Source organism: Strix aluco, chromosome 1 (assembly GCF_031877795.1).
Source record: "Strix aluco isolate bStrAlu1 chromosome 1, bStrAlu1.hap1, whole genome shotgun sequence".
NCBI classification, from domain to species: Eukaryota; Metazoa; Chordata; class Aves; order Strigiformes; family Strigidae; genus Strix; species Strix aluco.
The window spans coordinates 10,500,798-10,525,298 of record NC_133931.1 but is presented as its reverse complement, the minus strand read 5'-3'; the positions used below and the strand labels follow the sequence as shown (position 1 = coordinate 10,525,298).

The 24,501-nt window shown below is 38.9% G+C and overlaps 1 long non-coding RNA gene across 1 annotated transcript; it reads right to left on the bottom strand.

The window, feature by feature from the left end:
- Window positions 1–1,579: 1,579 nt before the first annotated feature.
- On the bottom strand, window positions 1,580–20,170 carry LOC141932671 (uncharacterized). Its single transcript, XR_012625879.1, has 3 exons — window positions 20,047–20,170; window positions 4,306–4,435; window positions 1,580–1,805 (listed from the first exon to the last, which is right to left on the bottom strand). It is a non-coding gene; the product is annotated as an uncharacterized LOC141932671 (long non-coding RNA).
- Window positions 20,171–24,501: the final 4,331 nt, after the last annotated feature.

Genomic DNA, 24,501 nt, shown 5'->3' with positions numbered 1-24,501 from the left:
ATTTGCTCTCTGATCAGGTCTCAAGACATTCACCTTCCTGCTTCAGACAAAGCATTTTCTCAGGTGCCGCTATCCTAGTAACCTCAGTTAGTAATTGATTCACATATATCACTTTCCAAGATGGCAGTGCTAAGATTACTGTGAGGAGATAGATACAAACAAGGAGGGGTATAAATTACAACAGCACATTTAGTGGGCACAGAGGATCATAGCGTAGCAGCAGGTTGGCTGCATCTTTGCTCATATTCTCATGATATTTTGAAAAGAGATATAAACACTCATCATGTTCTGAGCACAATTCAAGCATACTAAAAAAATCATGTTTAGAAATGCATTACATGCCTGCTGAAAGAGCTAAAATTGGCATATGAGATTTTCAGATCAGTTTGCTTCAGACAACATTGGGATTTTGTGCAGATGCTGCTAAAATGTGATTGTGTCATTGTTCTAAAGTTCATGGGGAAATAAGTAGAGGGGTGTGAATCTGGACAAAGTGAAGAGTTACAGATATTCCAATAACTGGTTTTGCATCTATATGAAGTAGTTTATAGTATTAGGAGAGCGTTTTACTTCAGACAAGTGGAGTCAAACTATTGAGAGAGCTCAGAGATAAATTTACAAGTATCTAGAGAAGGAGCCAGACTTTCAAAAGAGCTCAGCTCAGGCTCAGTTGTGACATTTATTCCTTAGACTGATTTTGCCTTATTTTATGCATATTGTTTTATGATTCACCTTATTTCTTGGGTTTTTTTCTATTCTGCTTTCTCATCTTTCTGTGTCCTTTCCTTTCTCTACTGTTTCTCCCAAGTCTTTCCCATCTATGCTCTCTTCTTCACTTTTCCTTCTAACACTTTTTCTCTCCCTCTGTACCTCATTCCTATTGACTCAGTTACTAGTGATTTTATTTCAAACACATTCTAATATTAATAATGTATGTGAAGGCCATTCAGTGTCACTTATTTTGTTCTTCCCCCAACTTCCCTGCATCTTTTTCTGATACACAGAAATATGGAGGATGACCAAAGCTGGGAAATGGGAGACAAAAGAGGGGCTTAGATTTCATGATATCTGGAGCTGCTGGCTGGGGAAGTATAATTCAAATGACTGAAAGAGACATCTAAATTCTGTTTGCACCATCTGAAGAGAGGTAAGTGCCTTGCACCAGACAGTCAACAGGAAACATCTGAAGAAGCACTGTGTGAAAAAAAACTGACACTCCCTTGAACAGCGATGATGAACTCAGGCAGGCAGAGAGATGCCTTTACAAAACTGGAATTCAGACTGCCAAACGTCTTCCTGCCTTCTTCATATGTTTGGGCAGGGACAAGTAGGTTGCTGTTCTGATGCCAAGGCAGGTGGTCCAACTCTTGCACCTAATCGTTTCCCAGAACACCCTTTGGAACAGCCTGAGGACTTGGAAGACGCTAAGGAGGCTTCAAAGCATGTCTATTTTCACTTACTGAAGTTGTACATCACTTTAGATGTGCATCCTAGGATATGAGTTTTCTTAAACCAAAATGAAGAGGAGGCAAACTAGTCGGGTAACACTTCAAGATTTTACTCAGCCTTTACCATTAGTAGGAACTTTTTGTCTGGCTTATATGGTAGGACCTGACTTGTTACTACTGTTTCATATTCACTGAGAGTCTGCAGTGATCAACAAAGTGGTCTTGTCCATAGCCCGCACACCTTCAGAGATGGATCCTGGAAGGCATCATTCCCTTCTCTCATGTGGATATGAGAGTGAACAGACCATATTCAGCACCCAGGGGATCAGGGCCTCGTGCTCCTCACATATTCTTGTTCTGTTAAAATAAAAGCAAGAAAAGCCTTTGGTTGAATATAGCTATGAAGATACATGTCCCCCATAATTACCCAATTTAGCTGTACAAAAGAACACCACACTTAGATCTGGAAAAGGGTTGCATTTTTGGGAACTGTTTCGAAATAGACCAAATTTGAGTCAATGTCATCTGATATCACTTAGTTGTTGTGGTAGCATTGTTTGAAGTGGTTTCTTTCAGCATTGGCTTGGGCTCATAAACCAGTCAGCAATGGTACATGCTGCCACCCACATTTAACTCAGAGGCAAGCAATGCACAGCTGGAAATAGTCATTGCTCTAGAAAGAGCAATAAGAGCAAAGTGAATGAAGAAATTGCTGACTCATGTCTTCGGCTAGTTTGGTTTTAGGGAATTTAATGGTTTATGAAGGGATGAAATCTAGAACTGCTTAATTATATAGGGGGAGATGTCAGGATCCTGTCAAATATATGTCTGTCAGAAAATCTTAGCTCTTTCTGCCTACAACAGGCACAATTTTAAGTTCCCTTCGTTGCAGAGCTTTGTGGATTTTTACTGTAACTTAGAAAAAAAATATAGAATAAACATATACTAATTGTCAGTAAGGACTGCAGAGAGAGGTAAAGGAAAGCAGTGGTGGTAGATCTGCAGACCTTTAATGAAAGAACAAATTAAACAGGGCTAATATGCTGAAGTGTAAGAAGTGAAGTTTTGCCTGAAGTCTAATAACAAAGCATTAGAGCAATAAGTAGAACAGTGCAGAAATTAATCAAAAATAAATGGACCACAAACTTGCAAGGCATTAAGAAAAGTGCCAAAGTCTGTAACAAAAATCCAGTGGATGAATGAAAAATTCTCTTTATCTTCCTTCCTTCTACAGTACATAAAAAATGGTATGAAGGTATGGTAGTAAATATCTAGTAATTTAATTTTAATCTTTGCTCTTGTTTGTACTCCCCTGCAGTTTTGTAATAATGTTTTCTGCATCTTGTTAATTATTTGCATTTTAATAATAACATGCTGAGTGTTAAAGATCAGACTCTCACTTAAGTGGGTTGCCCAATGTTAGTAAGTGTCAAAAATGTAAAACCAGACAAATAAAGAAAAAAACAACAGGACAAATAAAAAGGAGAAGAGGGAAAGGGGCACTCTCCCCAGTTTACAAATAGAGCACTGAATTTTCCCTAATTTATAGATGGAGCACTAAGGTCCTTTAGTCGTTTCATAAAACATATCAAAGTTTCAAATGTATTTTCATTGCTATGAAGAAGGAAAGCAAAGCTTTTCAGAATTTCTTGGAGGAAACAAATGAAAGGAAAGCCCCAGGAAGACTTGCTAATAGGTGCTTGCATGTGATGTGGAAGACCAGACTCATAGATATTCCAGAAAACAAGTGGGAACTTGAACTAGAGTGATTAGTGTTACCTATGAGGGCCTGAAACTCTGAATCAGTCCACCTATGTCTGCAGAGTCATCCTAGACCTGGGGAAAACAGTCCACAGAATTGATGGGACATTTTAGCTTTAAAGAAGTGTCATTTTTCACCAGGTTACTGTTCTGTAAAAAAGAAAGTTTTTCACCTGCTCTGAGTCCTTGTTTACCAGGCTGCAGTGCAGGTTGGCAGCAAATTTTTCTCTTAGTAGTATTTTGCTGACAAAAATTTTGTACAACATCAGCATATAAATTTCATGTATTTGGACTTCAAAAACACCCTGGAACTGTACCACAAAATAAAATAGAACTGCTTTCCATGATAACATCTCCCAGTCACTCCTAATAACATATACCATCATTTTTTACTGATTGAGTTAACTTTAAACGTATTTCCTCCAAATGAATTATGGTAGGTTGAAGACCTGCAAACGCTTTTTCTACTCTCAACTAGCCTTTGTTTTTCCACACCAGTCACTCCAAAACTGACAACAGGAAAGGTCAGGTAGGTCACGCTTAGCTAGTCCCAAATGCCACAACATATTATCCAAGACAGAGAATATAATTATCTTTTCACAAGTGGCAATTAGTAAGAATAGCCCCCATCAATTCTGTTTAACATTCAACATTTGTAATGTGGCAGAATCCAAGGCATTACAACAGCCGAGTTACCTTAATAAGGTTAAAACTAACATCAACACGGTTTTTGTGTCAGCAGAAATGTTCAAAAATTTGAAATTTGAAGAAAATAAAATAATTTTTCCAAATACTTCCAAATATTTTTGTAAAATGCTATATTGTAAAAGTATGTGTTTGGTTAGGGTGTTCCTTCTGCATCTTGATGTACCTTACAGATGTAATGGATAACAAATAAGTAGCAATGATTTTGTATTATTATGGGGTAGTATGCTAAGAGTCTTATAATCTCTTTTCCATATATAAGCAACTTTTTATAAAGGAAGAGAATTATCCTCCTTATTACTAAACTCATTTACAGTGGACAGGGGAAAATGGAGGTAAAGAGGAGTTAAGTAAGTCATCAGTTAGAAATGAGATAGTTAATTTGGGATACCTCTGTTGCTGAGTGCCTGATGTAAGTACTTGGAATTATTTTCTGAAGTTTTCAATTGTGGTCTGGCTTCAGTCCAGATCTCCTCTGTCCCAGGTCTCTGCTTTAACCACAGGATCATTCCTGAATCCCTCTACAGTGAATAAAATGAAATTATATAGACATTGAAAGTCTTCATTTCAGTATCTACAGCCTAACACTGAAAGTATCCTGGATCACTAACAAAGAGTTCATACACTACGAACGTTTATTTCCTATCATGCCATATCCACAAGATCATTTTTTTGCCAAGTTAACTTTCCTATGTGTAATGGTCTCCAGTTCCAGCACTGAGTGAAATGGCCTTGGACTTGATCATCTGGGGCTGTGCTATGCACCAATAGCCTGGACACGTCTCTATGATTTCTTCCAAGTGATGCCTATTTTTCTCTTATTTGTCTCAAAACTACAGAATCCTTTTCTGATGGATTCTCAGTTGAAAATCTCCTTCCTTGTATTGTTGAGGGGAGCAAATACATTTAGTGTGGCACCAGGTTCACAGAGAACTCCATTAATTCCCACAGTAATTTAGCCATAAGCCATTTGGGATGATCACAGAAATGCCCTTTGGGAGGCATCAAATTAAATTTTCCCCACTTCTTTCAAACAGCTGAACAACACACTGCATCCTTCCTTTCTCAGAGGACACAGCAAACCCCTGACAGTCAACCCAGCAACAGTCTCTGGCTGTAGTTTGTATCCAGGAAAATCAGCTTTCTGGTAGTTATCTAGTGGCATAAGTCATAGGTTATATGAAGGAAGGGTGATTTTCCTTCTTACCTTCTTTCCTTTCTAAAAATAACTGGCAACACTGCAGACAGCTGGCTGAAATGGAAAAAAATTATTAGGAAAGCATGTGCAGAAGAGTCAGGGTTTACGGGAGGCTTGATAAAAAAGGAAATACTTATTGTCAAATTACAATTAACCTTGAACTAACAGTACAGGGTAATGATGCAGTAACTAACTGATTTATGCATTGAAGTTTCTCCCAAGCATTTGTGGGTAGCTCTGGAAGACTGTCTCACAAGAAGTGCTCCTGTAGATTTCTGGAAGGGCTCTGCCAACCTCTGACTACAACCCAGATGATTGAAAACTTTAAACCTTTTAAATATTACCCACACAATTTCACCTGATTTCACTGGCACTCAGTACTTAGCAGAAAATAACAGAGAACACCTTTTTATTGTTACTGGATCAGTGGCTAGTAGCCATCACAGACTCTATTTCCATCTTCTACCATAAAGATGAGTGTACTAACTCAGTATCAGGTACTTCACCATTATTGCTCAATCAAGACCTTTTACATATCTCATTCATGCAGAAATTACTTTTCCTCCTCTCTATCTTCTGAAAAGATATAACACAGCTTTCTCAACAAATCTTTTTTTTATGGTTTACAGAAATCACATTAGCCCTCAAGACTGAAAAGAAAGCCAGAAAGTCCCCTGGCTGCTTAGAGATGGAAGAATTTGTTTAACTCCCTCAAAGCTTATGAGTTCCTGTCTTTCCATTTGCTATTTGACTACAACAGTGTATAAGATGCTAAAACTAACTTCAAGGCCTCCATCTGAGACCTGAGAAGATGATGATATAACTGGCAAGACAAAATATAAAGGGAAAGAAGCAAAAATTGCTGGATTTTTATGCGCATGATCCTGAGACAGTGGGATCTTTTGCCTCAGGCCACATGAAACATCAGCATCAGGATCTGAGCATGGGGCCCCCAGGTACATCGATCTAAGCCTTCCACCTGCAGTTGTCTCCTCCTGGCTCAAAGGAAAGGGCTTTTCAAAGCTTGCCAGTGTGAACCCATCACAAGCCTGAAGAAAACCCACTTAGTTACCAGCAGTGACCGCACCCTGACCTTCATTTCAAATGCATGTAACATTAAACATTAACCAGCCAAAGAACTAAAACCTTGCAAGGGGCTGGTCTGAAGCATGGATCAACAATAGCATGCAGTGTGCTAGGGACAGACATGTGAACAACAAAGATGCTCTTGTCTGATCTATTCTTTGGAATTTGGCTACTACTTGAAACTCTTTAAACAGACATAAACTACTTCTCCAACTTTCTTTGTCTTGAACAGCTACAGAAGTCAAAAAGGACTACCAAGCAAAAAAGCAAGAAAAACAATGGATTTCAGCAGAACAGTTTTCACTGTGAATATCACTTACAGCATCATTGTAAAGCACAAAGGTGAAAGAACTTTTTTATAGCTGCCGGAAATCCTGGTAACACACTCTCTTTGTTTCTAAGGTACTGAGGCCAGAAAAACCTTGCCTGAATTCTTTATGTACAAACGTATAACATCCTTGTACCTGGCTCATGGGAGGTACCTCCTAATGCCTGCTGTCAACTCATTTGTGACACATAACCGTAGTCGAAAAGTGGTTGAATTGCTGGTTTTGTAATGTACACACACACATTTTTCAAGATTATTTAACAGCATTAGCCTCTGGGAGAAGGATGTCTTCAGGGTTCTAATTAAAAGAAATCATAGACAGTCAAATCAAGTGCTTCCTATTTGCATTTTATTTAATAAAGAAGGAATGACAGAGACAGTATTTTCCCCAACCTTGTCTTTTCTGTAAGGGGCAGAGGAGAGCAATGGGCCCTTCAAAGCTCTGCAACAGCCGTAAAGTAGTCCCAAATCGATTGCCATCCCCAAACCCCTTCTCTGAAGGCTTAATGGTATTTTCACGTGGGATCCAAAGCAGGCGGTCTTCAAGGAAAATTATTGCATCTGGTGAAAAAAATAAAGTTGACATTTTTTGACAAGACCCTTAAGTATGCCTTTCCCAAGAGGGTTGTAACATAGAAGAGGCTGAGCAGGTGGTAATAATCAGCATTACATACATTTGAGCATTTTCTATAACATGGATTATCATGGAATTCCTTCCTCCCCCTCCTCTCCTTGGGGAGACTTGCACAAATTGCAAGCATTTTCAAGGTCCTTTGATAAGCATTTCTATCACCAGTTTCACAGCTGTAGCTAGATTGTTTAAAATATATAAAATGCAGCCCCACCTTCCCTCGAAGATAAGGAGTAGGGAAGGAGAGGACTCTCCTTTCTTTCTCAGCTCCCACTAAACCTGTTTTCTAAATGCTACCTGAAAATATTCTATTGTTGTGCTTAAGCAGCAACAAGCCATTGTTTGTCTGCTTTGGAATGAAGGGTGGATGCACAGACACATCTCAGAGAAAGTCAGTGAAGAAAACCAAAGGTAACTAAGCAAAGATTAGTGTGTTCTTACAAAAGGCCAAGAGTAAATTTAAATCTTTTATTCCAATTCTTCTCCTACCTACACCAGAAAGACGTAAATAGTGAGAAGGTTTAATCACAATCAGAGCCCCTTTCAAATCCAAGGGAGAAATCCCACAAGGAAGTGAGATGTGACAATCTTTCTCCCATTTGTGCAGCCTTATACAAGGTCTCCAGGATGGGAGCCCTGGACCCCATTGTGCTCTTGGGAGCTCAGGTCCCTGTACAGAGAAATGGTCTCTGTTACAAAGGCCTTACAGTTTAAGATGATGTAACGCAACAATGAAAAGTGTGGTATTAGTAGTTGACATTAATAAATGCTTTTATAATTAGAGTTTGGTGATATGTTTTCACTGAATAGTAATTTGACAAAAAATGCAGTTTCCAGAGGTCACTGAAGCAATTAGGAAATGGTGAGTGGTTTCTGCCACAAAAAAAGGGAAGAAATGGACTGTGAAAACAGGGGATAGAGGAAGGTCCTTCAAGATAATGGCTCATTTCTACTCAGTAATTTTAATCATCTTTTAATTTTTTATTTCAGAACTTTTTATTTGTTTTATTATATTCTTTTCATTGGTTTTGAATTTTCTTTCTGAATTCTGAATATTCTTTCTTTTTTTTGTTCTGTTCTGAGGGGAAGATTTTACTAGGGAAAGAAAGCACTGGCCAAAGTGCTTGGATCAAATAATCTTTTCTGAGTCAAAACAATTACTGTTGTTTCTTCATAAAAATCCACATCTATATCTTCTTGGGCTTCTCTGTATGCTTTTTAGATTTAGGATCCTTTACTTTAAAAGCCATTATTGAAATTACTTCAGTATAAGTACGCCACATTCACATGTCCTCTTCAATCTTATAATATTTATGCATCTTCAGAATTATTTTATGAATTTCTGTAGCACTAGTCGTTAATACTTGAGCATTGACACTGATAGAGACTTTTGATTCTATATCTCAACTAGTATTTACCTCAGTCTGATAAAATCAGACTTTAATATGCATATGTTTGTAAAAGGATATAAAGGATTGTCTGTATTTTTTTTCCCCACAAGAGCTTTAGTTGGCTTTCAGGTAGTTATTGAACACTAGACTTCTTTTATCAACAACCCTGATAATTTATGTGCTTCTTAGCTGAAAAACATTGACCATAATTTTTCTTTCATCACAAATATGCTTACCCTCCAAAGAGCAACTCTGTCAGCTCTCCCCTGCTTTCAGTCATAGTCACATTATTTTCTCTTATTATTTCATTTTCTTCCAGAAAACTGCAACAAGCTTTTATTTTACTTAAATTCTAGAGGGACTTCAACAGAAGAAAGCCTCAGTAAAACCTTAGTGTGTTCTCCCATGGTCTCCTCTGATCATGTTTCAGCACACTGAGGGTTTTATTTCCAAAGCATACAATCAATTTCCCTTGAAGCCAGAGAAAATAAATGATAAATTTACTGGTTCATTTCTATCACTTGTGTTGCAACTGTGTCTAACAGCATGGTTAAGACCAGTTTATTAGGACAATATACTCTTCCATGAAGCAAGTTAATATCCATTTTTGCTTTAAAAGATCATTTTGCTAATGATATTTGAATTGTTTCATGGAAAGATTAGGGATGTGTCCAGGCTAGCATCTCTGTGTGTAGGAGAAAGAGGTTGGAGAGACTGTAATGAACTTGGGACATGTAGAGGATTGTCTTCCTGTGTTTCCACATATCTGTAAAATCATAGAACATTTGTGAACCAGCATAAAGAGGAGAAAACTGGGGTATCAGTATGGCCTCAATAAAATTAAGCACTTTCAGTGAACTTAACAAGATCTGACCATTGTAAATCAAAGTAAAATCTGAACCATTGTTGTTGCAAAGTATGTCTTCAGTCTAAAAAAAAATGCACTGCCATGGACCTATGTCTCTTAGTCCTCATATTTCTCTTGAGTCTATCAGCTGTGCATAAGCTACCAACTGCTACCCTCTGGGATACCTTCTTCTGCCATGTCGCAACTTTCAAGGATGCCCTGAATGGGAAATACATCTCACTCAGACCTACAGGTCCTATCTTAGGGACTGGGACCCCTGGGCAAATCAAAGAACTCATGCCTTGGCTCACCTTGGACAAAGCCTTATCTCAAGGCTCCTCACTCCAGCCTAAAATTGGAAGCAAATCTCTCCAAGTTCATAAATAAGGTGTTTGAAGTTTATTTCAGATGCCTGAGTGTTGACTCAGTAATAGAGCAATCCAGAATGAATTATGACCTTCTCATGTGACAAGAGATGTCATCTTTTTATTGATAAAGTAAAATATTAAAACCAACTTTCATCTGATACCTGCAGTCATATAAATGCACATGGGAGAGCAGACTGTAAAATGAGAGCTGGCACTTGAGGTAGCTGAGGTCTGATTTGCATACAGCCAAGTAAAACAAACTAAGTAAAACATGGATGCAAAAGCAGTATTTGCTCACTAAGGGAAAAATAAAAGACTGGTTTCACAGACATGTCTGTTGGGGAGGGAAAAACTTACTACATAGTTGTATCACTACGAAACTTGCTGATTCTGAACTCGACATAATGAACATGCTAGTCTGATTTGTGGATCAGTGCCCTGTTCTGTGGACGTTTTGCAAGTTCCCATTAAGGGAACTAATATTACTATCCTCACACAAGCTGGTCATTGTAGCAAAATGTGGAAAAGGAACTCCAGTAGCATTAGTAGCTGTATACAGCAGTCTTAAGGAGTTTCTAGCTTTTAGGCTCAGTAGTGCCTCTAGCTAATGGAGTCATAATTAGTTAAGACAATTACTTAAAGAGGTCTTCAGACTCTCTTCCTTCTACTTTTCTTTTCCTTGCTTTGCAAGCTGCCTCCTATTTGACATCTTGTTGTCTGCTTTCAGCTGAAGCCTCTGCATGGCCACAGCAGGATGCAAGTCTCTGATTTCCATTCACACACAGAGTTCCTGTTTCTAACAGGGGGGTTGTGAGATCTTGGACCTCAGAGGGAGAATAGAGGGCAATTTCACCACTGGGGAAAGAGCAGCAGAAAATGTGTTCTGAATTATCATGTCATTCCAAAACGCTGGCTTTGGTTGCTGTCAGTTCATCAATACAGCAGTGCCTAGTGGTAAAAAAGGTTCATCTATACTTACATGAACACATCCATGATGCATACTGCTTAGCTGACATCTGTCATTGTTTCTGACTGCCACTGCACTCACCACACAACATCAGCCAGACTCCAGCATTTCATTAACAACTGATCAGCAGAACTACTGATTTTATATTGTATCTTTACTCTGGAGGCTTGGGATAAAACATGTTCCTCTTGTACAAGAAACTTCCCAGAATCTAGCTAAAGTCAGTGCAGGTAAGGATCAAGAGAAATGTCAGATGTGCTGCTCCACTGCCACCTGCATCTACTGTACTATATTGCAAAATTAAGTGTCTACAATTTGTTGAACTGAGATCAGGACAAAAATATTGAAACTGTATGAGGTGTTCAACAATATGGTTCTCACAGTCCAGATAGGGTAAATAAATCCTGCATGGATTTCATATTCGCATAAAGAATTATATGTTATAACATATGAGGCATTTGATGTCATATTTACCATTACTACACCTTCAAAAGACATTGGGTTTATGTTAGTTTCCTCTAAAGTTCAAATTTGGGCTCTTTACGTCAAGACAATACTTTCTAAAAGACACGGGGTAGCTCGTATAAAAGCTGTTAGTTTTATTTCCTGGAGTGCCTGCCATAAACTGGCTTTTGCATTTGACTTCTCATTTTACACTTAGGAAACTGGATTCAATACTCTTTTTTAATGTTAGCAATTAGTCTTCACAGTGCTCAACAGACTACTGTGGACAAATATGAAAGCAAACTCAGGAAGAAGTGAGTCCTTCATGGAAAATAACCCAGCTAACCCTGTGCCGGCTGCACCCTCCCTGTCTTTTATCCTGCAGGATACATCACTTGACCGAAGCTGAAAAGATATGCTGATACACCATTTATGCAAGGGAAACAGTTTATGTTTCCAGTTTGCCATTGGCAGAGACTCTTCTTTTCTTTCTAGCAAAATAGCTGTCGCCCACAGAAATGCTGACTTGTAATTGTAAAACGCATGGTCTAAATGCCATTCGTAAGCCTGTGGTGACTCATAAGTTCTAGAGACTTTCAGACTGTTTGCCCTGAGCCAGATGGGAGGCCCAGATTCTTTTAATGTTGAGTTGATTGAAAGAGAGCTTCTACCCTGTTACTGGAGCTGCTAAAACCAATTGCACAAGACGCAATATTAGGCATGTTTAAAACATTTCAGGAAGAGATTAGTTAAATGGTATGCTGGACCTTTTCCTCCAGCTGGGCCCACAAGCAGCGATAGCAAATCCAGACTTTTCACTGAGGTTGGTAATTAGGTCTGCCTCACTCCCAGGAGATTAATTCTCTGCAGAACAGATTATTACAGTCCAGCTCCTGTATCCATGGGCAGACTCAGTCAGCAGGCTGATTTCAATTAGAGAAGTTAAGTGCTATTGACTTCTCCCATGTACAAGAAGAGGTAGGCATGGGAGGTAGGAGCCAGATAAGAAACCAGATTACTGAGTTAATTTTACAGTTATAAATACTAGAAAGAACCTTAATCTGTTATCTACTAAAAGAATAGATGAAGATACATTTTCTAATTTCATTGCAATCAGCTGAACCCTTATAAATGACTTGCAATGAAATAAAAATTGTGTGGTTTTGTTCTAGTTTTCTTTCATACGAGATGAGAAAACACAAATGTTTTGTATCAGCAACTAAAGTCTTGTCCTGTCTACCTTTAAAGGCTTTGTGGTGATGGAGGACTAATCAAGTTATAACCTCATAAGAGTCTGAGGTCATGGTTTAATGGTACAGGAGCTCAGGCAGCATTAATGCTTTTCCATGGATCTGTTTCCATGCTTCTGGCAACATATTCCCATGTTGTTAGTACAAAACACTGCCCCATAACTGTGACAGAAAATAGTCCCCTTTCTGAAGTACTTGGCCAAAGAGAGTCTGTGGCCTCCTCACTGTGCATGGCAATTGGCCAAAATATCAGTGTATTTGTTGTCCTTGACAATCTCACCCCAAGCAGGAATAGTCCATGGGGAAACCTTGCATGTTTATGGCTATGTATCCATTTCTTTGGTCACTACCTTCTTAATGTGTCCTTACTGATGGATTAAAATGAACTCACAACTCAATAATCCTGATTAAAGCACCTGTGGTATGAGTGATCACCTACTATGTAGAATACTTGCTGGAGGTCTGATTTCTACTGTGTCTGAATCCTGTTGAAAATGAATAGAAATTCATTTTGTTCTCACAGTGATAATCAAAATGTTGATGTTGCTGCCCCCTTTGCACATACTGAGAACACTCACAGATTCCCGTGAGGTGATGTAGTCCATAGCGTTTCTTACAACACCTATTCAGGAGGTAAGAAAAATGTCCTCAGAGGGGTTTACACAGTCTATATATCAGAGACAGTAAGGACAAATGTAGAGGAGGGGTTGAGGATAGTTAGTGCACACTGTTTCACTTCGTTGCACTGGCAGAAAAGCCAAATGTTTTCTGTTTGGTGACAGCAGGGGCTGCTGAGCAGGTGGAGAGAGATGTGCAGGTGGGGAGATCACACAGGTTTCAAGAGCGATTTCACATCTGTGCTCAAGGCCTCTCTTTCATCACAGCATTTATCTCTTCTTTTGAGCACCCTGACTACAGGAGAGTTTGGGGTTTTTTTGTAGCTTGAGTGATGCTCAAACAATGCTTACCATTTACCTTAAAAGTCACAGTCAAGTAACAACTACTTCAGTCTCACAACAGTCCTGTAAAGTGGGTAAGCTCTTTGTTATTTGTAAAAGATAAAGGAATAGATACAGAGAGGTTCAGTTGCCTCAAGACATGCATCCAGGTATTGGCAGAGCCTGGGCTATATCTTCAAAAACACTGTTAACTTCCATATAGTGTACTGCAACATGGCAGTGAGGTCGGAAAGTTTAAGCAGTGGGTGGGTCTACAGGATTTCTTATAGAGGGAAGAGCACAGGCAGGTTGTAAACTCTGTGCTGAGAAGACCTCCTGGTGCTAAGCTCCAAAGACAGGCCTAGGAGCCAGCTCTCCCACTTGAAGGACAAGAGAGCTGAGACAGACATGGGTGTTCACAGGAAGGACCATGCTTTGAAGTCCTAGTACCCAGCTTGGCTCACAGCTGGACACCGCTATAGCACAGCTGTAGGGACTGTAGTGGATCGGCATATGCGGAGGTGGATCTTCTGAAGTTAGTGGCTACAACCTGTCTAGATGGTACTTTTGTTATCTAAGTGACATTTCAGGTTTTCCCTTTACAGTTTTACTCCCCTCACTGTTAGTATTAACATGTATTTTCACTCAGAATTTCACAATTCATTTATTTCATTGCAGTAATACCACCTGGTGCTCAGATGTGAATCAAGTGAAGCCAGCTCTGCCCAGGCAATTTGAGGTATCTGGTAAATGAAGAGACTGAAATTCTCTAGAACCTGTTACTGACAGATTCAGTCTGATTTCAATTTAAAGTGGTGAAAATTCAGATTATTTCCATTTTTTCCAAATCAATTTATCCACCAGTGACAAAGCTGCAAAATTCTCAGATCTTCTCTTCAACATGTGTGTGAATTTCTTGCTGCTACTGGAGATTTTCATGTTGAGCTTCTGTACACAATAGGGCTTAAGCCACTGCAGAGTTTGGGAGTTTTCAAATCTTATTGAAAGTTCAGAGTAAAAGTAATTTTAATGGTGTATTATTTTCAAAAAGAATCACCTTTTCTTTAGGTAAAAAATAAAGAAACATGATGAAACTAGGAAAGCTGTGTCTGATAGATGAAATAAACCAAGCTGTTTAAGTTCAGTAACTGAGTTATTAAAAGTCCCTGGTATATATGTGTACATAATGAAAGCCCTGCTAAACATTCCTCTTGTAGGTAAAAGCAGCTGCCACTTCCATGTAAAAATATTACTGTGTCATGATATTGTTATTTCCATATATATGGAAACATATATATGTGTGTGTATATGTGGAAATAGCAATATCCTGGCAAATTTCCCCCCATACTCTCTCTCTCTGTAAGTGTATAGGAATATACGTTTTAGAAAACATAAAGCAGATTTGTATTCTGCCAGTTCCCCAGCAGCACACAAAGTAATATGATTTGACCAAGTGTAGAGTAAAGCTGACAAAGGATTATAAATTATGTAGTCAGGTGTATTCCAAATGCCAGATTAACAGGGTCTGAATTTCTCCTGGTATGTCTTCCATATCCTTTAAAACTTCCTTGTGGTGAAGACATCACAATTTCCCCGGGCAATCTATTCCAGAACTTAACTTTCCTTACTCTTAAAAGCCTTTTCCTATTGCCAAACTGAAATCACCCTCACTGTGATTTAAGAGTTTCTTTTTGTACCATCCCCACTAGGCAACAACAATATTTTTTTTCTTTTCTAATGTAAAAGGAAAGTAGGTAGGTCTAAAATATTATTAATTCTTCACAAAACAACATGAAATCATTTTCCACTTCCTTGAGACCTCCTTGGAAATCTCTTTGGTCAGTCACCTGAGTATCCTAGGAAGAATTTCATAAGGCCTGGGTAGGAGGTACCCAACTCATACAAGTCCGACCAGGCAGTTCATTCAGTGTCATAATCAGAATTTAGAAAAAAAGGGCTTAAGCTTTCCCAACTCCGTCTGCCAATCATTTTCCCTCTCTATCAAGTATCATATCAACATTATGCCCTTCTCTTACAATAATGCATTATGAAATATTGCCCTGCATTCATTTACAGTTGGATCTAGTTCTTGTCTTTTTTCTTCTGAATTTTTTCTGATTTTTCTTCCATCACATTTGCATTTGGTCTTGGGAACTTTGATGCCATTTCTACTTTTCTCTGTTTGGTTGTGGGGCTCATGTTCTTTGAAGAACACATGGTTTAACCAAGTTTGAATCTCTCTAGATTCCTTTTCTTTTTTTTTGTATTTGCACAGCTTGTTCTTGTATCTTTAATATCATATGTTAGAAAACTGCAAATTCTTTCAAAAACATATCTTCCTTAATTCTGTTTCACAGGCTGTGATCAGTTACGTGTCTATGAAAAACAAATAAGACTGATTTCAGTGCAAGAATGACGTTAGGTTAATTTCTTCCTCACACCATAAACAGACCACATTTGTGCACTGACTTCTATGTCACAAACCCGAGTCTGATTCCAACCTCACAAATGTAGGTAATGTCACCACGAAGTCATATATACTTTTCTTTCTGCAAGTCTCTTTAAAATGACTCATGCTTAACAGCAATAAGGATGATACAGTCACTGCTACTGACTTACAGGAGTTACAAGAACTACATCAGATAATTAAAATTGTCAGGTATGACATCTGCTGAACATCTACCCAATTCAAAAATTCTTATTTGATCTATATCCATTCCAATCATTCCTAGTGATCAGTATGACTGCAGTCACTATGTGCTAAGCAAATCTGCTATAAATAACAGTTCCTGTCCCGAAGAGTTTCCCAGTATGCCTTGTCAAAAGCAGAAATGTCTATTCTGCAGGAAATTCCAAAATTCAATATTTTTTCCTGAATTAAAGCTGAAGTCTAAAATACAGCTGCAAATAGCTCCCAAGAACCTAATTCAGGAAACCTTTTTTCTTTGATATTATTAATCTAGTAAAATCCAAATATTCAATATAATAAAATAGCTATCTTTCTATTGCAGTTGGTGTTCTAATGTCAGAATGAAATTGAAATTATTTAAAATACATTAAGTATACTCTGTGCATAAATCAGAAACACAGTCACCTTATTAAAATGAAAAGGCCAATTCTCTTTAATAATTTTTCTATTTAAATTATCAAAAATGATATTGTCCAATTAAATGTTGTGATTTTTATTAAAGTATTTTTTCCTGTAGAGGCTAGTCAAAAAATTCACTGTGTCGCTTTACATTTTATATAACCAATGAAAAGTAAATTAGATTAACAGGCAGGACTGACTCATCAAAAATAATCTGTCGGATGCAATTAGCCAATTAAAAGTGACTATTACTATATTTATCCTTTAAGACTTTTTGTTCCACCTGCTCTGTGGACACATATGCACTCATATTCTTCATTCACAGCTGAGGACCTCACTCTCTGAGCTCACATTTCTCTCACACTAATCCCTTCCTGATGCCAACTGAAGATGGTGAGTGTATACGAATGTAAATAACCACTTTAAAGATAATAGAAAATGTATTTGGCTAGTTGACCTGAAGTAGAGCACTAGTGCCTTGCTCTATCACAGTTCACAGAATCACAGAATCACAGAATCATCTAGGTTGGAAAGGACCTTGAAGATCATCTAGTCCAACCGTTAACCTTTGTTCTTTGTATTGTTCTTTGGTTCTTTGGTATTCAGTAGTCCGTGATTTTTTGGTTTATTTTAAGAACTAATCCTTGGCACTACGTAAACACACTGACCTTCTAACTGTAATAAGTTTCTGTCAACTCTCCCAGCTTCTCACCTTCACTCTCCTTTCTCTCCTGTTATTCAGAAGAGCTTGGGAATGTGGTCTGTATGCACCCTCTAATGCACTAGTGGTGTCAGTATTTCCTCAAAGGTACCCATTAAAAAAGGAAATCTAGAAGACTTCAAACCCAACTAATAATCTTAGGGCTCTGACTCATGATCTTTATATCAAAGACTGGCAATATTGATAGACTTTTGTATGTGACCTGAACCTGTAAGTCCTTCCTATTTCCCTGAAATCATGATGGGCACTTGCTGTTTCTGTTCAGTTGAGCATGGTATTAAGATTTGTTTGGATGTGTGGGCAAAGCTAGCTTGACTTCCAGAAGAAAACACAAGCTATAGTATAGGAGTCAGGAGTGAAGGGGTAAAGGTGGGGCAGGAAATAAAGTGTGGGGAGAAGGTGTGGCTTTATTTTTTTTTTGCTTCTCACCATCCAAACTTATTTTAATTGCCAATGAACTAAATTATTTTTCCCCAAGTCAAGTCTGTTTTGTCCCTGATCGTAATTCATAAGTGAATCTCCTTGTCTTTATCTTGACCCATGACCTTTTTCACCCTATTTTCTCCCCCATCCTCTTGAGGAAGGGGAGTGAGAGAGCAGCTGGCTGGGTATCTGACAGCTGACCAAGGTCAACCTGCCACATTGGTGTATCATATTATTTATCCATATTCAGGAACATCCCTATTTTCTGTCTCATTACTGATTTGCCAAAGACTTCAATTGCAGCATGTCTTTTAGATCCCAAGGTTACTGGCTGAGAGCTGGAGCCTACTCATTCTCCAGTCAGTGAAGAGGAGGAGGGTTCTCCAGAACAGACTTGGTGATTCAGTGCAAACTACCTCAGATACTCAGAATTTCCTTCCAGAGAAGAAGAAGAGACAGAGGATGTGTTTCTGAACTACATGCAGAGGGAAGCATTCATTCACAGAATCACAGAATCACAGAATCGTCTAGGTTGGAAAAGACCTTGAAGATCATCCAGTCCAACCATTAACCCAACATTAACAGTTCCCAACTACACCATATCTCTCAGCACTAAGTCGACCCTACTCTTAAACACCTCCAGGGATGGGAACTCCCAGATCAACACTCCCACCCAACTTGGTGTCATCTGCAAATTTACTGAGGGAGCACTCTATCCCAGATACTGTAAAAATACCTCTTAGGCTGTCTGTGTTGGTAAACTAAACATTCCCAGCACCTTCACTGGCACAGATGCAAAGCAATATGGAAGATTATAGGGCTATAGTATTAAATTCCCTTATCTTTTAAAACACTAAGGGCTGTATTCTTTTTATTTAATGTGAATGGCCTTTGGCCACTGTTCCCTAAACAATACATAGTATTGTTTGGAAGAGCCTGGGCTGGCTTGGGCCAAAGTAATGTCAAGGGCCATTCTAACAGTACAGCAGTATAAGCAATCAAGCCCCAGGGCCTGGGAACACCCCCTGGTACTGTTTAATTTACTAATACAAGTTTAACATTAGAGTCAAATTTTAATCCCTGCATCAAATTTGAATAAATGTATTGATTCAAAGAGGTTTTGCAGGAGGCCACAAGAGTGTGAATCCCCCATGACCGACAACACCCATTGCCCTGCAGGCTCATATCTCCTATTCTGGAGCTGCTCAGTCCATTTCTTGAAGTGGGTGAGGTCCCCTGGTTATCAACATCTTCCTGTCAGGGAAAGCAAATGATCCCCACAGTTTTGATGAGCCACATCATTTCTTTCACAGAATCCTCCAGACTTGCCCCTCTTATCTTCCAACTGCTTGTGATATTAAAGCAGTATGTATAATACTGGGTAAATCTTGCCATTCCGAAACGTTCTCTACTGTTTTCAAGCACCTTCAAGTTTTACCAATAAACTAATCAATATTCACCACAAAGGCTTGAAAACTCTATTCTGTCTCTATAATTGAGGACTTGCTTTCATTCAGTGTGGGAAGAAGCATGAAAATGATTTACTGATTTAGGAACTGGGTGGAGTAGACCACAAATGAATAAACTGAAAACATGTGGTGTGAATTATTTGCAAAGGAGGAGGAAAGAGGGAAAAAATTGCCTATAGATCTCTATAGATAGATCTGGATATATACATATATAATGTGGAGTACCAGTGAAACAAAGCACAAATGATTAGGCCAAACCAAACATTCACATTAAACATTGCACTTGGCCTTATTTCAAAACAGGCAGCAGTAACAGCAGGGAGAGACAGCTTGCCAAAATTGCATCAGACACACATTAGGGAAGGAGGAAATGAGTTTACTTGAGCCAGCTGTGACATCAAAGGGGTTGGTCTTGAAATGGATTGTGGGAAAGGGTTCCCCCTTCGGTAAAGTTTGCAAAGTTCAGCCAACCCTTTATAAAGAGACCCAACTCTAAAGACAAAATTACTTCAAAATGACTTTTCTTTTTTTTTTCCCCTTTCCTAAAGAAAAACATCATTCTCAGTCAGTTAGAAGTGTGAGATGGGACTGCTATAAGAGGGGAATAAACCTTAAAGGAAAGGGTAGACAGAAGGTGTAAAGATTTGTTCTGGAAGAAGAAGATTGAATCTTAGTTTGAATACTTCTCTCTCTTACAAAAAGTGCCTTAGTAACAAGTATTGCTCTGTGCTAAAGTGATTGCAAGAGTTTTTTATTAAGAACAGTCTTACTGAGATGAATTAGGAAGGCAAATCTATGAGAAACCATCCACTGGTTCAATAATTTTCCTGAACTGCAGCCAGCCTAATGGAAACTATAGATAAAACTTAGAAAACAAAATAGGATGAGACAACTCCTGGCATCACTGAGATCAATGGCAGAAGTCCCACTGACATCAGGGAGACAGGAACATATATCAGTCCACCAACTGCTCAGTCACCTACCTTGCAATGCTGCTTTAAGGCCTGTTGCAAATTTTCACAGCTGTAATTATTACCCAAGGATGTTCCTGACTCAGTCCAACCTCACTGATAGCAAGAGATGATTCAAACAATACACTGGTCTCACTGCTGCTCTTTGGGACACCTCATATTCAAAGTCATGTGGAAAGCAGGCTGTATCCAAATATTTGTTTTGCCATGGGGCTTGGTTAATCTTTAATACCACTTAAACAGCTTAATTCCATCTTTGATGTATCTTTGTTGACTATGTCCTGCAGACTGAAGTTGTAAAAGTAACTCATATAATGAGATGTTTTCCAGTTTTTCAAAATATTTTTTCTTATTTCTCTTGAAACTAATTTACAAGATGTTTATGCTGACAAAAAAAACCCCAAAGAAACCCAATGCCATTCAGAAAACTTCATCTTACTCATTTGAAGGCAAATTTAGTCAATATCGGTAATAGTATTCTCTTTATACTCAAATAGTTTTTATTTTTTTTTATCAAGCGTTTTCCTAAGACTATTTTTACTTTGAATCTGCCTAGCTCTGCTATAATTTATCCTTGCAGAGCATGTGTCAGTGTATCATAACAAGTCCATGCATAATACACAATTTACTGTATCCACCAAGGAGTTACCATAATTTAGGGTTCCTTAGTATAGGGGTTTCGTGTGTACTGGTAAACCACAGAATCACAGAATTGTCTAGGTTGGAAAAGACCTTGAAGATCATCCAGTCCAACCATTAACCTAAAATTCACAGTTCCCAACTACACCATATCCCTAAGCGTTATGTCAACCCTACTCTTAACACCTCCAGGGATGGGGACTCCACCACCTCCCTGGACAGACCATTCCAACGCCTGACAACCCGTTCTGTAAAGAAATGCTTCCTAATATCTAGTCTGAACCTTCCCTGGCGCAACTTGAGGCCATTCCCTCTTGTCCTATCACTTATTACTTGGTTAAAGAGACTCATCCTCAGCTCTCTGCACTGTCCTTTCAGGTAGTTGTAGAGGGCGATGAGGTCTCCCCTCAGCCTCCTCTTCTCCAGACTAAACAACCCCAGTTCCCTCAGCCGCTCCTCGTACGACATGTGCTCCAGACCCTTCACCAGCTTCGTTGCCCTTCTCTGGACACGCTCGAGTCATTCAATGTCCTTTTTGAGGTGAGGGGCCCAAAACTGAACACAGTCATCGAGGTGTGGCCTCACCAGTGCCGAGTACAGGGGTAAGATCCCTTCCCTGTCCCTGCTGGCCACGCTATTTCTGATACAAGCCAGGATGCCATTGGCCTTCTTGGCCACCTGGGCACACTGCTGGCTCCTGTTCAGCTGGCTGTCAATCAACACCCCCAGGTCCCTCTCTGACTGGCAGCTCTCCAGCCACTCCTCCCCAAGCCTGTAGCGCTGCTGGGGGTTGTTGTGGCCCAAGTGCAGCACCCAGCATTTGGCCTTATTGAAACTCATACAGTTGGCCTTAGCCCATCGCTCCAGCCTGTCCAGGTCTCTCTGCAGAGCCTCCCTACCCTCCAGCAGTTCAACACTCCCACCCAACTTGGTGTCATCTGCAAACTTACTGAGGATGCACTCTATCCCCTCGTCTAGATCATCAATAAAGATGTTAAACAGGAGTGGCCCCAAAACCGAGCCCTGGGGGACACCACTCGTGACCAGCCACCAACTGGATTTAACTCTGTTCACCACAACTCTTTGGGCCCAGCCATCCAGCCAGTTTTTTACCCAGCAAAGCGTGCAATCATCCAAGCTGCGAGCAGCCAGTTTCTCCAGGAGAATGTGGGAAACAGTGTCAAAGGCCTTACTGAAGTCAAGGTAAACAACATGCACAGCCTTTCCCTCATCCAATAAGCAGGTCACCCTGTCATAGAAGGAGATCAGGTTTGTCAGGCAGGACCTGCCTTTCATAAACCCATGCTGACTGGACCTGATCATCTGGTTGTCCCGCATGTGTTGTATGATGATACTCAGGATGAGCTGCTCCATCAGCTTCCCGGGCACCGAAGTTAAGCTGACAAGCCTGTTGTGAGATGAATTTTGCTACCTCACAAAGGGTCCAATTATGAAGCTTAATCAACATTTATAAAGTGCTTTGAGGTCTTCAGGGGGCAACAGTTAAAACACTATGCACAAATATTTATTATTACTAATGTAAATCTCTCCTGTCAATGTTTTATCAGTTAGATACAAAATTATTTCAGATGCCAACCCAAGGACAGCAGCCAGCACTAGTAATAGAAAATATTGAAACTATTATAATAAATATAAAGAGCGAGGATGAAATGATATAAATCAAACATGCAATGTGAGGTGGTTGGAATAACCAATTTATTTTCACTCAAGGGATATAGCCTTGTGTAATTGGCACTGATGGTTTCTCTGCGCTTCACCACTTGTGAATTTTGTAGTCATCCCTCAATCATAAAGATAAATGGATCTACCTCAATACGTAGTAAGTGAAGTTTAAAATAATTGCTAAATATTTTGTTTCCATTATTGTAGCTGGACTTCAGGCCTTGTTGTAAGAACTTTTAAAAAAGTGAAACAAAACTGCATGCTTGGAAAATGGGGGAATCTTGAGCCTGGGCAAAGGTTTCCCTATTCCTTATCTGACTACAGTTTTAAGTAATTATCACATTTATCTTGCTCAGTTTTTTCTGTTAGACTGTAGTGTGTACCTGTGATAAACATAACCTCTTGTGCCTTTTGGAGCATCATAATAAACAAACAGCAAATGTATGCTGGTACTATGCTATCCTCATGTCTTGTTCTTCAGCTTCTGACCCAGCTGTATACTGTATGTATTTCTCAGATGCTAGGAGTTAATTCCTCCATCCCTATTTTCTAACATGTCTTCCTTTCCATGACTCCTCTGTCAGCAGCATAAGGTTGCAGAGACAGACACAAGAGTTGTTTCTTTGAACATGACCTCACCTTCTTAATACAATAAGTTGGAGAAATACTCATGAAATTCTATGCCTTTCAGGTTTTCTCTAGTATTTATTTACACAGAGACTCTTGTTCTTGGTTCCACATTCTTCTTGGAAAGCACGACACTAAATTTCCCAAATAGGCTATTAACAAGAAAAATTGCATTCAAATGTGAACAGAGGGTGAATCTTAGCTTCTAACATTAAGACAACTAGAAAGCTTAATGATGTGCTTTCTTAAGAAACAAAGAGACATTTAAGAAGCACCCTAACACTGAAGTTTGAAGCTTATAACTTGAGTCCTTTTCAAATTTTAAATATTACTTCTTCTCTCTTTGTTTAAAATTAGGTGAAGTAAATTTGCCTTTGCCCTCAGTTGCATAATTAAGTTATATTTTCCACTCCATTTAGCCAGCCTAGAAGCCTGGTTTGTTCCTGAAGCAATTTAAGTACAATGATGTCTATAAAATGTTATACTTCAGTGCGCTCCCCTAATCATCAGTTTTTGAGTTAGAACTTCAAACACTTGCTGTGCAAGTTGTGTCCCAGTAAAACTAAAATAAGGTAAATTTCAGCTTCACACATTACTGCATGTGATTCAGAGCTGACCTGGTGGAATAGTATAATGTTTCAAATAAAAAAATACAGGCATTGAATTGAAGATCCTGTTCAAGTAAATATTAAGTCATCTTTATTTTTTCTAAAGTCGTCAGGCTCATGACTACTCTGTATTGCGTTTAGATCTCAATGCCATTAACACCGCCATGGTCTCCTGGCCCCACAGTCAATGCCAGCTGGTGAGATGGAGATCAACAGTGAGATTTACAACTACTTGTTTAAGCCTGATATTAAGCTATTGCTCTGCAAATCCAGAGTAGGTGGCAAGACTCTTCTCCAGTATATAGAAAAAGTGCCAGACCAGAGTCAGCAAGCATAAACTCCATCTCAATTTTCATTAATTGAAATTAATTCATTGAAATCTGAAAGATATGTTAATTTTCATTTGATAATTAGGTTTTGTAGAAGATGAAGATGTACTACCTAGTATACTGTTAAAACTGTTACTTTGTTATATGACTTGATTTTGCTGACATATTGATCCTAAAATGGCATATTGTGTCATGCCTGGACATCCTGGAGATATTGACACTATCTAACTTAAGGTACATGATCCAAGCACACAAACAAAATATCAGTGTCCCAGGTCCAAGTGCTATTAATGCAAAACTAACACTTCCAAAGGCAGTGCAGGAAGCTTGCTGCTCTTTTTTGCTAACAAAGAGCCCAAGAAAACTATTTAAAAAGTTCTGAGAATATGGGTCTGTGAATATCCACGTGTTTTGATTACTGGAATGATGCCTCTGTTGACCAGAGATTATTTGTGTCACATTCTGCTGTATGTTATCTTGTATCTAGAAGGAAAGGGGCACTTTTCTCTTAGTTCATAATTTGCTTGTTACATCAATCCTGTAAAGAGTCCAGTAAGGAACTTAAATGACCATGGTAATAA